The 15,963-nt window shown below is 39.5% G+C and overlaps 1 pseudogene; it reads right to left on the bottom strand.

The window, feature by feature from the left end:
• Positions 1–11,635: 11,635 nt before the first annotated feature.
• Positions 11,636–15,500, bottom strand: LOC127665277 (cathepsin 7-like; annotated as a pseudogene).
• Between the last annotated feature and the right edge of the window lie 463 nt (positions 15,501–15,963).

Below are 15,963 nucleotides of genomic sequence, written 5' to 3'. Positions count from 1 at the left end.
TCAGAAAACTGGACATGACACTTCCGGAGGACCCTGCTATACCTCTCCTGGGCATATACCCAGAGGATTCCCTGGCATGCAATAAGGACACATGCTCCACTATGTTCATAGCAGCCTTATTTATAATAGCCATAAGCTGGAAAGAACCCAGATGTCCCTCAATAGAGAAATGGATACAGAAAATGTGGTATATTTACACAATGGAATACTACTCTGCAATTAAAAACAATAAATTCATGAAATTTTTAGGCAAATGGTTGGAACTGAAAAATATCATCCTAAGTGAGGTAACACAATCACAAAAGAACACACATGGAATGCCATCACTGATAAGTGGATATTAATTAGCCCAGAAGTTCTGAATACCCAAGACACAATTAGCATATCAAATGACTCCCATGAAGAAGTATGGAGAGGGCCCTGATCCTAGAAAGTCTTGATCCAGCATTGTAGGGAAGTACCAGGACAGAGGAAAAGGAGGGAGGTGATTGGAGAATGGGTGGAGAAAAGAGAGTTTATGGACTATATGGGGAGGGAGTAACCAGGAAAAGGAAAAGCATTTGGAATGTGAACAAAGAATTTAGAAGAAAAAAAAAAGACTGAAGGAGGTGAAAAGGTTTGCATCCTCATAGGAAGAACAATAATATCAACCAATCAGATCCCCCTGACCTCCCAGGGACTAAACCACCAACAAATTAATACACATGGAGCGGCCCATGGCTCCAGCTGCATATGTACCAGAGGATGACCTTTTTTGTTATCAGTGGGAGGGGAGGCCCTTGGTCCTTTGAAGGCTCAATGCCCCAGCATAAGGGAATGCTAGGGTGGTAAGGTGGGAGTGGATGGGTGTGTAAGGAGCACACACCCTCATAGAAGCAGAGGGTAGAGAGAATGGGGTAGGGGGGTTGAGGAGGGGAAACTGGGAAGGGGGGTAACATTTGAAATATAGATAAATAAAATAACAATTAAAAAAGAAAACTTCGGGCGGCGGCAGCGGCAGCAGTGGCTGCTCCAGCTGAAGGGCCATCAGCAGTGGAACCAAGGCCTCACAGGGACCAGTTAGGTCCTGCGCCCACGACCACTGACCTTCGCTGACCAGCCGGGCAGCAAGCAGCTGCAGTTGTGCGGCGCCTTTCCTGCACGGAGACCACTTCAGAACTCGGCCTCCCACCAGTCAGGAGAGGAGCATCCATCTTGGTTCCGTACTCCAGGAATCAGACAGACTGAGGTACACAAACATAATCCGAGGCCAACACCGCGGTGGTCTGAGCCCGACGGGCGTTGGCCTGCACCCAGGCCCTGGGCGGGTCGGGGGGCCATCGGGGTGCCAACCCAACCAGGAGGTTTTTTGCCGAGGCCTGCGAGGGCGCCGCCGCCATTTTGCCTGCAGGACGACAGAGAGCTCAGGCGGGCAGACCTGTAACAGGCATAGCCTAAGGCTAACAAAGCAGGGGTCCAGGCCCCAAAAGGCACAGGACTGACCCCAAGAACTGGGCGGCTTGGTGGGCCATCTGTGAGTCAACCCGCCCAGGTGACTGTTAGCAAAGCAGACTCTCCCGGCGCTTTCAGGGAGCGCGGGCGCGCACGCCCACCATCCTAGTCACCTGGCAAACCCAATTAACAGTCATAGCCCTAGGGGAACTTTGCACGGACCTTGGCCTCCCAGGCTTTTGCCTGGACTCAGGGACTGGGCGGCCAGGCTAACCTTGTGTGCGACAGCCCGGTTGGCAGATCGGCTGCCCAGCAGAGTGAGCGGAACACAGGGGAGGTCACAGTAGCATACACCGTCGGCACTCCCTGGGAGTGCACACGGTCTCCATCTGCTCCACAGACACAATCTGGGGCAAGGCCTCAGGCAGAAGCCCTTAGCTCTACTCTCTCTGCTTCCGGATCCAGATCAGTCTGGGCAGCAGCATTACATCTCCAAGTCCTGCAAGTGGCTAGCTGGGCTTCCAGGAGGCCAGCTGGGAGAAGTCAGTGTGCTCCAGTGAATCCAGCGGGCCCCAGCGGGAGCCTTCGGGTGCCTGCTTTGGGATCTGAACAGCCTGGGAAGCAGCACACTGTCTACAAGCAGTGCAGGAGGTAAGCTGTGCACCAGAGGCCAACTGGGAAGGGGCAGCTTGCACTGGTGAGTCCAGCACTGACAAGATAAACTAACACCAGTGAGATCTAGATGGCAAAAGGCAAACGCAGGAACGTCACTAACAGAAATCAAGGCAATATGGCAACATCTGAACCCAATTCTCCTCTACCAACATGTCCTGGATACCCCATCACACCAGTAAAACAAGATTTGGATTTAAAATCACTGGTCATGATGCTGATACAGGAACACATGAAGGTCATACATAAAGAAATTCAGGAGAAAATGGATCAAAAGTTAGAAGCCCTTGCAAGGGAAACACAAAAATCATTGAAAGAAATCCAGGAGAATACAAAAGCCAACAAGGAGGAAATGCAAAAAACACTTAAAGAAATACAGGAGAACTTTGATCAACAGGCTGAGGTCATGAAAGACGAAACACAAAAATCTCTTAAAGAAATACAGGAGAACTTTGATCAACAGGCTGAGCTCATGAAAGAGGAAACACAAAAATCTCTTAAAGAATTACAGGAAAACACAAACATGCAAGTGAAGGAGCTAAGCAAAACCATCCAGGATCTAAAATCAGAAGTAGAAACAACTAAGAAAACTCAAAGGGAGACAACTTTGGAGATAGAAAGCCTTGGGAAGAAATCAGGGGAAAGAGATACAAATATAAACAACAGAATACAAGAGATAGAAGAAAGAATCTCAGATGCTGAAGATTCCATAGAAACCATGGACTCAACAGTTAAAGAAAATGCAAAATGCAAAAAGCTTGTAACCCAAAATATCCAGGAAATCCAGGACACAATGAGAAGACCAAACCTAAAGATTATAGGCATAGATGAGAGTGAAGATTTACAACTTAAAGGGCCAGCAAATATCTTCAATAAAATTATGGAAGAAAACTTCCCTAACCTAAAGAGAGAGATGCCCATGAATATACAAGAAGCCTACAGAACTCCAAACAGACTGGACCAGAACAGAAATACTTCCCGTCACATAATAATCAAAACACCAAATGTTCTAAACAAAGAAAGAATACTAAAGGCAGTAAGAGAAAAAGGCCAAGTAACATATAAAGGAAGACCTATCAGAATCACAGCAGACTTTTCACCTGAGACTATGAAGGCTAGAAGGTCCTGGGCAGATCTCATGCAGACTCTAAGAGAACACAAATGCCAACCAAAACTACTATATCCAGCAAAACTCTCAATCACCATAGATGGAGAAACTAAGATATTTCATGACAAAACCAAGTTTACCCAATATCTATCCACAAACCCGGCCCTAAAAAGGATAATAGGAGGACAACACCAATACAAGGAGGGAAACTTCACCCTGGAAAAAGCAAGATAGTAACCTTTCATCAAACCCAAAATAAGTTAAGCATTCAAATTTAAAAAATAACGTCAAAAATGATAGGAAGTAACAATCACTATTCCTTAATATCTCTTAACATCAATGGACTTAATGCCCCAATAAAAAGACACAGACTAACTGAATGGATACGTAAACAAGACCCTACATTTTGCTGCTTACAGGAAACACACCTCAGGGTCAAAGACAAACACTACCTTAGAGTAAAAGGCTGGAAGACAATTTTACAAGCAAATGGTCTCAGGAAACAAGCTGGAGTAGCCATTTTAATATCAGATAAAATTGACTTTCAACCCAAAGTCATCAAAAGAGACCCTGAGGGACACTTCTTGCTGGTCAAAGGAAAAATACAAAAAGAAGAACTGTCAATCCTGAACATCTATGCCCCAAATGCACGGGCACGCTCTTTCGTAAAAGAAACTTTATTAAAGCTCAAAGCACACATTGCACCTAACACAATAATTGTGGGTGACTTCAACACTGCACTTTCCTCAATGGACCGATCAGGAAAACAGAAACTAAACAGGGACACAATGAAACTAATTGAAGCTTTGGACCAATTAGATTTAACAGATATATATAGAACATTCTATCCTAAAACAAAAGAATATACCTTTTTCTCAGCACCTCATGGTACCTTCTCCAAAATCGACCATATAATTGGTCACAAGACAGACCTCAACAAATATAAGAAGATCGAACTAATCCCATGCCTCCTATCTGATCACTATGGAGTAAAAGTGGTCTTCAATAGCAACAGAAACAACAGAAAGCCCACATACACGTGGAAACTGAACAATACTCTACTCAATGATACCTTGGTCAAGGAAGAAATAAAGAAAGAAATTAAAGACTTTTTAGAACACAATGAAAATGAAAACACAACATACCCAAATCTATGGGACACAATGAAAGCAGTGCTAAGAGGAAAACTCATAGCCCTGAGTGACTCCAAAAAGAAAATGGAGAGAGCATACATTACCAGCTTAATGACACACCTGAAAGCCCTGGAACAAAAAGAAGCTATTTCGCCCAGGAGGAGTAGAAGGCAGGAAATCATCAAACTCAGGGCCGAAATCAATCAAGTAGAAACAAAGAGAACCATACAAAAAATCAACAATACCAGGAGCTGGTTCTTTGAGAAAATCAACAAGATAGATAAACCCTTAGCCAGAATGACCAAAGGGCACAGAGAAAGTATCCAAATTAACAAACTTAGAAATGAAAAGGGAGACATAACAACGGAAACTGAGGAAATCCAAAAAATCATCAGATCCTACTACAAGAGCCTATACTCAACACAACTGGAGAATCTGGAGGAAATGGACAATTTCCTTGACAGATACCAAATACCAAAATTAAATCAGGACCAACTAGACCATCTAAACAGTCCCATAATGCCTAAAGAAATAGAAGGAGTCATAGAAAGTCTTCCAACCAAAAAAAGCACAGGACCAGATGGCTTCAGTGCAGAATTCTACCAGACCTTCAAAGAAGAGTTAACACCAATACTCCTCAAACTATTCCACAAAATAGAAACAGAAGGAACACTACCCAATTCCTTCTACGAAGCCACAATTACCCTGATACCAAAGCCACACAAAGATCCAACAAAGAAAGAGAACTTCAGACCAATTTCCCTTATGAACACCGATGCAAAAATACACAATAAAATTCTTGCCAACCGAATCCAAGAACACATCAAAACGATCATCCACCATGATCAAGTAGGCTTTATCCCGGGAATGCAGGGTTGGTTCAATATACGGAAATCCATCAATACAATCCACTACATAAACAAACTCAAAGAACAAAACCACATGGTCATTTCATTGGATGCTGAAAAAGCATTTGACAAAATTCAGCATCCCTTCATGCTTAAAGTCTTGGAGAGAACAGGAATTCAAGGCCCATACCTAAACATAGTAAAAGCAATATACAGCAAACTGGTAGCCAGCATCAAACTAAATGGAGAGAAACTTGAAGCAATCCCACTGAAATCAGGGACCAGACAAGGCTGCCCCCTTTCTCCTTATCTTTTCAATATTGTACTTGAGGTACTAGCTCGGGCAATTCGACAACATAAGGAGGTCAAAGGGATACAAATTGGAAAGGAAGAAGTCAAACTATCATTATTTGCAGACGACATGATCGTCTACCTAAGTGACCCAAAGAACTCCACTAGAGAGCTCCTACAGCTGATAAACAACTTCAGCAAAGTGGCAGGTTATAAAGTCAACTCAAGCAAATCAGTGGCCTTCCTATACTCAAAGGATAAGCAGGCTGAGAAAGAAATTAGGGAAATGACCCCCTTCACAATAGCCACAAACAGTATAAAGTATCTTGGGGTGACTCTTACCAAACATGTGAAAGATCTGTATGACAAGAACTTCAAGACTCTGAAGAAGGAAATGGAAGAAGACCTCAAAAAATGGGAAAACCTCCCATGCTCATGGATCGGTAGAATCAATATAGTTAAAATGGCCATTTTGCCTAAAGCACTATACAGATTCAATGCAATACCCATCAAAATCCCAACTCAATTCTTCACAGAGTTAGAAAGAGCAATTATCAAATTCATCTGGAACAACAAAAAACCCAGGATAGCTAAAACTATTCTCAGCAACAAAAGGAAATCTGGGGGAATCAGTATCCCTGACCTCAAGCAATACTACAGAGCAATAGTGTTAAAAACTGCATGGTATTGGTACAGTGACAGGCAGGAGGATCAATGGAACAGGATTGAAGATCCAGAAATGAACCCACACACCTATGGCCACTTGATCCTCGACAAAGAGGCTGAAAACATCCAATGGAAAAAACATAGCCTTTTCAACAAATGGTGCTGGTTCAACTGGAGGTCAGCATGCAGAAGAATGCGAATTGATCCATCCTTGTCTCCTTGTACTAAGCTCAAATCCAAATGGATCAAGGACCTCCACATAAAGCCAGACACTCTGAAGCTAATAGAAAAAAAACTGGGGAAGACCCTTGAGGACATCGGTACAGGGAGAAAGTTTCTGAACAGAACACCAATAGCGTATGCTCTAAGAGCAAGAATTGACAAATGGGACCTCATAAAATTACAGTTTCTGTAAGGCAAAGGACACCATCAAGAGGACAAATCGGCAACCAACAAATTGGGAAAAGATCTTCACTAATCCTACATCAGATAGAGGGCTAATATCCAATATATATAAAGAACTCAAGAAGTTAGACTCCAGAAAACCAAACAACCCTATTAAAAATGGGGTACAGAGTTAAACAAAGAATTCTCACCTGAAGAACTTCGGATGGCGGAGAAGCATCTTAAAAAATGCTCAACCTCATTAGTCATTAGGGAAATGCAAATCAAAACAACCCTAAGATTTCATCTTACACCAGTCAGAATGGCTAAGATTAAAAATTCAGGAGACAGCAGGTGTTGGAGAGGGTGTGGAGAAAGAGGAACACTCCTCCACTGCTGGTGGGGTTGCAAATTGGTACAACCACTCTGGAAATCAGTCTGGCGGTTCCTCCGAAAACTGGGCACCTTACTTCCAGAAGATCCTGCTATACCACTCCTGGGCATATACCCAGAAGACTCCCCACCATGTAATAAGGATACATGTTCTACTATGTTCATAGCAGCCCTATTTGTAATTGCCAGATGCTGGAAAGAACCCAGGTATCCCTCAACAGAAGAGTGGATGCAAAAAATGTGGTATATCTACACAATGGAGTACTATTCAGCCATTAGAAACAATGAATTCATGAAATTCTTAGGCAAATGGATGGAGCTAGAGAATATCATACTCAGTGAGGTAACCCAGACTCAAAAGGTGAATCATGGTATGCACTCACTAATAAGTGGATATTAACCTAGAAAACTGGAATACCCAAAACATAATCCACACATCAAATGAGGTACAAGAAGAAAGGAGGAGTGGCCCCTGGTTCTGGAAAGACTCAGTGAAACAGTATTCAGCAAAACCAGAACAGGGAAGTGGGAAGGGGTGGGTGGGAGGACAGGGGAAGAGAAGGGGGCTTGCGGGACTTTCGGGGAGTGGGGGGGCTAGAAAAGGGAAAATCATTTGAAATGTAAATAAATTATATCGAATAATAAAAAAAAAATAAGAAACTGGGGAAGACCCTTGAGGACATCGGTACAGGGAGAAAGTTTCTGAACAGAACACCAATAGCGTATGCTCTATGGTTAAGAATTGACAAATGGGACCTCATAAAATTGCAAAGTTTCTGTAAGGCAAAGGACACCATCAAAACGACAAATCGGCAACCAACAAATTGGGAAAAGATCTTCACCAATCCTACATCAGATAGAGGGCTAATATCCAATATATATAAAGAACTCAAGAAGTTAGACTCCAGAAAACCGAACAACCCTATTAAAAATGGGGTACAGAGTTAAACAAAGAATTCTCACCTGAAGAACTTCAGATGGTGGAGAAGCATCTTAAAAAATGCTCAACTTCATTATTCATTAGGGAAATGCAAATCAAAACAACCCTGAGATTTCATCTTACAACAGTCAGAATGGCTAAGATTAAAAATTCAGGAGACAACAGGTGTTGGAGAGGGTGTGGAGAAAGAGGAACACTTCTCCACTGCTGGTGGGGTTGCAAATTGGTACAACCACTCTGGAAATCAGTCTGGCAGTTCCTCAGAAAACTGGGCACCTCACTTCCAGAAGATCCTGCTATACCACTCCTGAGCATATACCCAGAGGATTCCCCACCATGTAATAAGGATACATGCTCTACTATGTTCATAGCAGCCCTATTTATAATTGCCAGATGCTGGAAAGAACCCAAGTATCCCTCAACAGAAGAGTGGATGCAAAAAAATGTGGTATATCTACACATTGGAGTACTATTCAGCCATTAGAAACAATGAATTCATGAAATTCTTAGGCAAATGGATGGAGCTAGAGAACATCATACTAAGTGAGGTAACCCAGACTCAAAAGGTGAATCATGGTATGCACTCACTAATAAGTGGATATTAACCTAGAAACCTGGAATACCTAAAACATAATCTACACATCAAATGAGGTACAAGAAGAACAGAGGAGTGGCCCCTGGTTCTGGAAAGACTCAGTGAAGCAGTATTTGGCAAATCCAGAACGGGGAAGTGGGAAGGGTTTGGTGGGAGAACAGGGGAAGAGAAGTGGGCTTATGAGACTTTCGGGGAGTCGGGGGCTAGAAAAGGGGAAATCATTTGAAATGTAAATAAATTATATCGAATAAAAAAATTTAAAAAAATGAAAAGAAAAATAATCATTAGGCAAAAAAAAAAAGAAAACTTCAAGAAATATAATAAATACCACAATGGTTAAAATATAATCAGCTTACACAAATCAATAGCTTTTTTATATGCAAACATACAAAGAAGGATATCATGGATGCATTTCCATGCACCATAAGTTGAAAGAAAACAAAATACATAGGAATAAACCTAACCAGGAAAGTGAACAAACTCTGCAAGAAAAATTAAATCTCTGAAGAAAGAGACAAAAACACTTGAAAACAGAAAGGCATCATATACCTTCTTGGTAGCATTAGCTTTGTGAATAGGATAGGGTAGGGTATAATATTGTAGAATATAAAAATAATGGCTTTTGCTGAAGTTTGTTTGCAGATTTAATGCAATCACAGTTAAGATCCCAATATGGTTCTTCATAGAAACAGAAAAACTATCATAAAATTCACATGGAATGACAAAAGACTCTGGACAGACAAAACAATCTTGAATAATAAAGAAAAGAACAATGCACGGGAGATTACCATTCCAGATCTCAAGATATTTTGCAGAGCCATCACAACAAAAGGAGTGTGGTACTGTTAGAAAAGAAGACATGTCAACCAATGGAAAAATATGAAAGACTGAAACCCAGTACATGATTTCTGACCCAACAATAATATAAGGTGTGGGTTTCATCTTGTGGAGCAGAGTTTAATCCAACTTAAAAGATGGTCAGTAACTAAAATGGTATGTGTGCCACTATTGCACCCATGTGTTGTCTTTCCAGGATAACCTATACTGGAGATCATAAGATTCATTAAAGATGATGACTATTTTTCTTCCTCAGTAATGTGCAATGGCATAGTCCATTACTGTGAAAGCTAGTTAGAGGAATCAAAGTTTTGTGTCAGTACCTGGTTTATACCTCATTGCTCTGGGACTCAAAGTTTCTTCAGCAATAGGATCTTAACACCTAGTTCCTAGGGGTAAAAAAAAATGCGTGGGGAAATAACCTACAATATTTAGTATTCTTTCAGAACTCGTTGGAAGTGTCTACAGTAATAGACAAATTTACATATTTTGAAGAGGTGTTTAGTTTTATTTATTTCTATCATCATTCCCTGACCTATCTTGACATCCCATCCCACACCAATTTATCTCTTCCCATTCTATTATTTTCCTTAGACCCTTAATGCTACTGTATTATATCTCCCTCCCTTAAAGGCACCACCCAACCAGAGTTCAACTGTCTTTTACTGATTTTATGTCCTCTCTGAACAGAGAATGATGTCAGTATGTCAGAACAGACATGTGTAACTACATTTAAGGTACGGAAAATTTGTCATTAAAATGGTAATAAATATAAAAGAGCCTCCATTTCCCCACATCAAATACATTATCCTTGCAAATGAAAAGGGGAGAAAGTATTCAAAAGTACAAGAAATAAAGACTATCAATTGAATTATCTAGTTCATGCAACATTCCATCCCCAGTATTAGAGAAGGCCACAGCAAATGTAGGTGAAATGTAGGTACATGCACTAATTGTAGGCACAGTAAGTCCATCTCCACCTAGTGCATCCTAATTATTATACTTATGACTTCCACTTGCGTAGTTGGAATACATTACTCATTTTTTTTTATTTTCTCTAACAATTTCATGTGTAGATAGATAGGTACATTATACAGTGTGGACCAGATTGAAGCAAAAGAGAAGATTCTTAAGGAATGTGAGGTAAAGAGGATTCTGGATAAGCAAACGTACTCATAAGTCTAGATGTGCAGAATACCACTTCATCCAAGATGGCCATGCAGGTGAGGTTATTGAAACCCAACAACCAGTCTCTGATGTCAAGCATAGAGGAACTGAAATGAGATATGACTATCCTAGTGATTTATTATGGATTGGGGATACATTCTAATGTTGGCCCTAAATGATTGAGCCTTAAATACTAAGTAGAATATATAGCTAAGGAATATATATATATATATATATATATATATATATATATATGTGTGTGTGTGTGTGTGTGTGTGTGTGTGTATACACATATATGTGTGTATGTATATGTGTGTGTGTATGTGGTAGTATGTATTGCTATTTTTCTGAAATACATAACTACGGCAAAGTTAAATGTGTCAGATAAGTAAACTCAATGCTTACAAATTTAGATAATACTAAAGGAAAGTGGGTGCAATAGCCTGTGTTGAAATCATTTTGTCAGCACTCAGCATGCTTACCACTGAATATTCTGAATATTTATTCATGTAACAGCAGATATGGTCACCTTGATTTCTATATCATAGTCACAGGGCAGCTAATACAGGACTGAGATACTGAAAACAGAGTCACAACCCAACATAATGCAGTGGGGACAGAGCATAATCACAATCCACAGAATGGCAAAAAATAAAGCTGGGTGAATTTGTATACACTAAATGTATCAAATACCAACATTTTCATATAGTCTTTCAGAGAAGGATTGTTTGTATATAAACAGAAATCTCCACAGAAACCACAGCCAATGATAGAAAAGCATCCATCACAGAATAGTTACCCTCTCTAACTCCTAGAACACAGAGCCCCATTCAGTTGAGACCTCAAGATGAATATTGTTTATTCACAAATATATCACTTCACAAAAAGACATGACAGATCCTACATTTTTATTTAGCTTTCAGTTCTTAACAATATCATTTGGTACAGTGAAAAAATTAAAATCAAGTGATTACAAAAATTATTAATAAAACCAAATGCAATGCATCAATTACACCTGCAACCATGTCTTCCTAAATTAATCATTTCACAGAATTCACATCTTTCCCTGGCTTTCTAATGAGTCAAGTGTTTTCTACACACAGCAGAGTCACCACTCTGAATACTGTTCTGGATGTGTTGACTTTTCGTACATTGTTATCTCCAGGCAGCTCACAATACAGGATACTTGGCACAGGAAGCAATTCCACAGTAATTGTTCTGACCTCTGGAAATCTTCATGTAGCCTTTTTCTCCCCATTGTTCACTATGGCTGAAAGAAATCAGGTTTTCCACTTAGAAAAGACAGCTAATCTGGGTTTGAGAACAAAGAGATAAACTTAATAGATTGTATCAGAAAATTCAGAGGATCAGTGCTGTGGTACCAAGAATTTTCTCACCAAGGGTGGTAAAAATTACAACAGGAAACTTAAAGACATCTTTCCACTCAAAGGCAGTTCAGACATAACAAATGGGAAACAGGAAATCACTAGAACAAATATTATATTGGTCCCAAAGAAACCAGTGACAGAGTTCAACCTCTGTGACAATATATTATATAATGATACTTCTAGGCATAGAAAAATATTGGAGAGTAAAGCCAGATCACACAAGTGTAAGGTCTGGAGTTCGAGTTCAAGTTTTTCTTAAAGCCAAAATGAGGCTGAAGTTATAGCTCAGTGCCTAGGAGCACTTGGAGTTCTTTCACAGGATAATAGTTCCTACCCAGCACCCATATCAGTGTGCTCACAATCCCTTAAAACTAGAAATAGAGTATGATGCCTTCTTCTGATCTGCAAGGGCTTCTGGCCACACATAGCATTCACTCATACAAATACCCAAACTTACAAAAAAATGAAAGTAGCTCATTTAAAGCCAGAATATTTTTGCTAATCAGTATTGGCAGAAGTCAGGAAACAAATAGAAGGAGTTAGACAAGCACACAACCCAAAATAGAAAAATCTAGAATCGGTGATATTCACCACATCAATACATAAGATGGAGAACAACTTAGGAACACAGCTGATGTCAACATCAGATCTATACACAAGTGCAGGCCTGTGTATACACACACACACCACATACATTTGAGCAAAGAAAATAAATTGTTTCTTTTTCATCTTAAACAATGCTTTTGGTGATTTGTATGTAAAGTCCAACTATAAACAGAATATCCATTAGAAAACTAAAAATAGGAATAATTTTAGAAATTCATACTTGCTTTTAACCAGCCAATATTTTCTGCCCTCTTACTCTTGGCCTTCATAGCCAAAGCCAATCAACTGCATAGAATGATTAAGAGAATCGTTTGAAGTTTGGCTCATGGTATATACCTAAAATATAAAATCAAGAGAATAAAGACACCAGAAGCCTGAGAATAACCATAGTCAACCTCATTAAGTGACGCATTGTCTAATTAAATTGAAATCATAAAAATTACAATAAAAATTGAAATCATTGTTGACAGAAATCCTCAAACAAGTTTTCAACAAAATATAAAAAATATATAAATGAATAAATAAATGAATAAATAATAGTGTTTGTTGACAAACACTTCATTTTCACATCATGTATTTTCTTAAAAAAAAAAAAAAAAAAGCTCCACTCCAGGAAAGCACAACTGAACATAAATAACTAATTCAAGGTGCTTTCTAGAATTCAGTTCTAGAAAGATAATACCTTCACATCTGAAGGTACACCAAGTAGAGAAAATTATAGTAAATAAAACTAAATAATAATGATTAATAATAATGTGTTCATATACATTAGATATCATGTGACAAAGAAACACCACACCTGATTTTTTAATAGGCAAGTGTAAAATTAGCAAAGCCTATTATCGATATCAAATTTTATACAAATTAAGACATCAACTTGGCAAGTCTCTAAGGTTTACAAACATTCATCATCAATATCTAGAAGACACACGTACCTCCTGTGTGTTTTTTTAAAGATTCATGTTGAGCATCAGTTCCAACAGAGATGGGTCCATTAGTTACTAGAGCATTGATTAGGGTTTCATCAGTCCTTGGGACAACCAAAAAGTGATGTAACAACAGAATGTCCAGGGCGGTACCTGCAGTGTCCTTCCTTTAAAAGGTAAAAAAGTTAAGAGACATGGTTACTTCCATCTACCCTCTGGATATCATAATTCAAAAGCACAACACTCTATACTTTGCAGTGTACTTTAACATCCCCACATCTTAGCTGTATAAATTATCTTAGGAAGTGAAATATTTCTGGGAGATTTGGAACTGAATCGATATCATGCACAAAATGGTTAACCAATTCTTCCTGAGCATGGAAGTAGGAGCAAGCTACATACGTCCATGGAATCAGAAAACTTTATAGTTCTGAATACTGTAAAGACAACATTGATGGTATTCTGAGAGATTCTACGTTCAATATGATCTCTGAATACAGTATATTTTCCAACATATTCCTCTCACCCAACCTTAAGTGAAATGAAAATATAGGAAGCTCACGTACCTTTGCTTCATATGGATAGGTTGCCTCAGCCTCCAGACCTCCATTGTTCTTCACATATTGGAAGGCATTGTAGGTCCTGCCTTCTTTACATTCCATAGTGCCAAAAGATCTAGAACAGTCCACTAGGTTCTGAACACTCAGTGGGAGTAATTTGCCTGTTTTTTGAACAACTGTCCTTCTACGGAACCAGCCACAGTAAAAGCCAAATATGCACCACATGATCCCTGAGCAGGGAAGCAAAGACAGTCATCTACCCAAAATATAGTCACTGAAACCATAATTCATGCAGTTGAATACTTTATCAAAAAGTGAATTGTTAGCATTTGATGAATGCCTAGATAAGAAGGGTCGGTCTCCACAGGGAGGTGTTTCATGCTACAGTGGGTAGCCCAACAATCACATATGAACAAGTGGCTATGATAGACTCTAGGTATGATAAATGTCTTTAGATAAGGTCTGGAGAGAACCACAGCTGAACCATAGGTGGAGATTTAAGAGTAAGTAATGCATGGAAATGATACTGTATACCTATGGCCCCTGGAAGTTCTAGGGAATGCATAAATTAAGGATTCCCCATTCCTTGGAACAAGCAAGATACATTTGGTTTTAGCAACACAATGCTAAGGACAGTGCCTGTGGCCCTCAGTTATAGAAAATTGTTTAGTGAATAGCATGTCATTTCACAGTCAAATAACACAGATTGTCAATACATGTTGTGCCTTTAGAAGTTGGGTAATTCAGCCATGTGATGCCATACCTGGCTTTGCACAGGAGTCACATAGCCTTCCCTTCTCCAATCTAAAGTTTTGGGAATTCTGACAGTTTCTGGATGTGTTTTCCATTACTCAGAGTCAGAGATGATCTATCTGTCATCATTCTTATTTCTTTACCAGTCTCCACAGAAAAGAACATCAAGACTCTATTTAAACAACAAAACAGCAAAGGCAGAGATGTAAAACAATTTGAGTCACACTCACCATGTCACCAAATTCATTCATTTCTGTGGTGAAACTCACCATGTCACAGAATTCATTCATTTCTATCATGAAGTTGTTTATCCTTAGGCCATTCTCCATAGTGAGCTGTTTGATCATTTTCACATTTTCTTCCCACAACACTCTCCTATGTTTTTCTTCCTCCTGGAAATAAATTGATGGCATTTGTTTCTGATCATGCCTCTTCCCTAACTGACTAGTAGAACCCTTTACTACAAATGTATGGAGACCATATAAAGCATTCCCAGTACAACACTGTAAGACACTCTCAACACCCTGATTGAGAGGCAGTTGCTACCTTTTGTTTACCGCATATTGCAGTATTACCTCAGGAACCTGTGACATCTAAGGCTGCTTTATATTCATGAAGCCCCAACACAAATGAGAATTCTCTACAAGGACCCTCTTTGTGTGCCCATGTGACCTACTGGGCTGTATGTTTTCTCATAGCTTCTCTTCCACTCTTCCCACTCAGCATCCAAATTGTAATCAGGTGTTGGAGCAGCCAAAGTTACTCCCAAACATATGATAGCCAGAAAGACTGCAGGAGTCATGTCCCAAGCACCTAGATAGTAAAGGAAAATGAATTGGAGAATGAGCTAATACTCTTAAGAAATTAAACATTGATGCTGGATAAAAATATTCCAAATATTTACTCACGATTTTGGAAATACCTAAATATGAGCTTGGACTTGAGATTTTATGCAGCTATTTTAAAATCACACTGAATGTGGGCAAAATTCTAGAAATGTAAACTGACATGTTCTGTAAATTTACATGATCAGAAAGAGCATGGACATCAAATTTCAAACTCTATATAACTGGGGACTTTCAACAGTTAACTGAGGATTTGTAATTAAACAAAATTTCTCTTCTGTGTCATCTGATTCTATGTTCAAATTTTCCCCAGAAGCTGAGATTACATTTCATCATACACCTTGTTAATACAGACCAGGATGTGGTGCTTGTTCAAAACATTCTCTCTTGAGTGAAAACATTCTGGAGTGCCCTGCTTTA

Source organism: Apodemus sylvaticus, chromosome 14 (genome assembly GCF_947179515.1).
Source record: "Apodemus sylvaticus chromosome 14, mApoSyl1.1, whole genome shotgun sequence".
Lineage (NCBI taxonomy): Eukaryota > Metazoa > Chordata > Mammalia > Rodentia > Muridae > Apodemus > Apodemus sylvaticus.
Note: the sequence above shows the minus strand (reverse complement) of the source record. Positions and strands in the feature narration are given on the sequence as shown.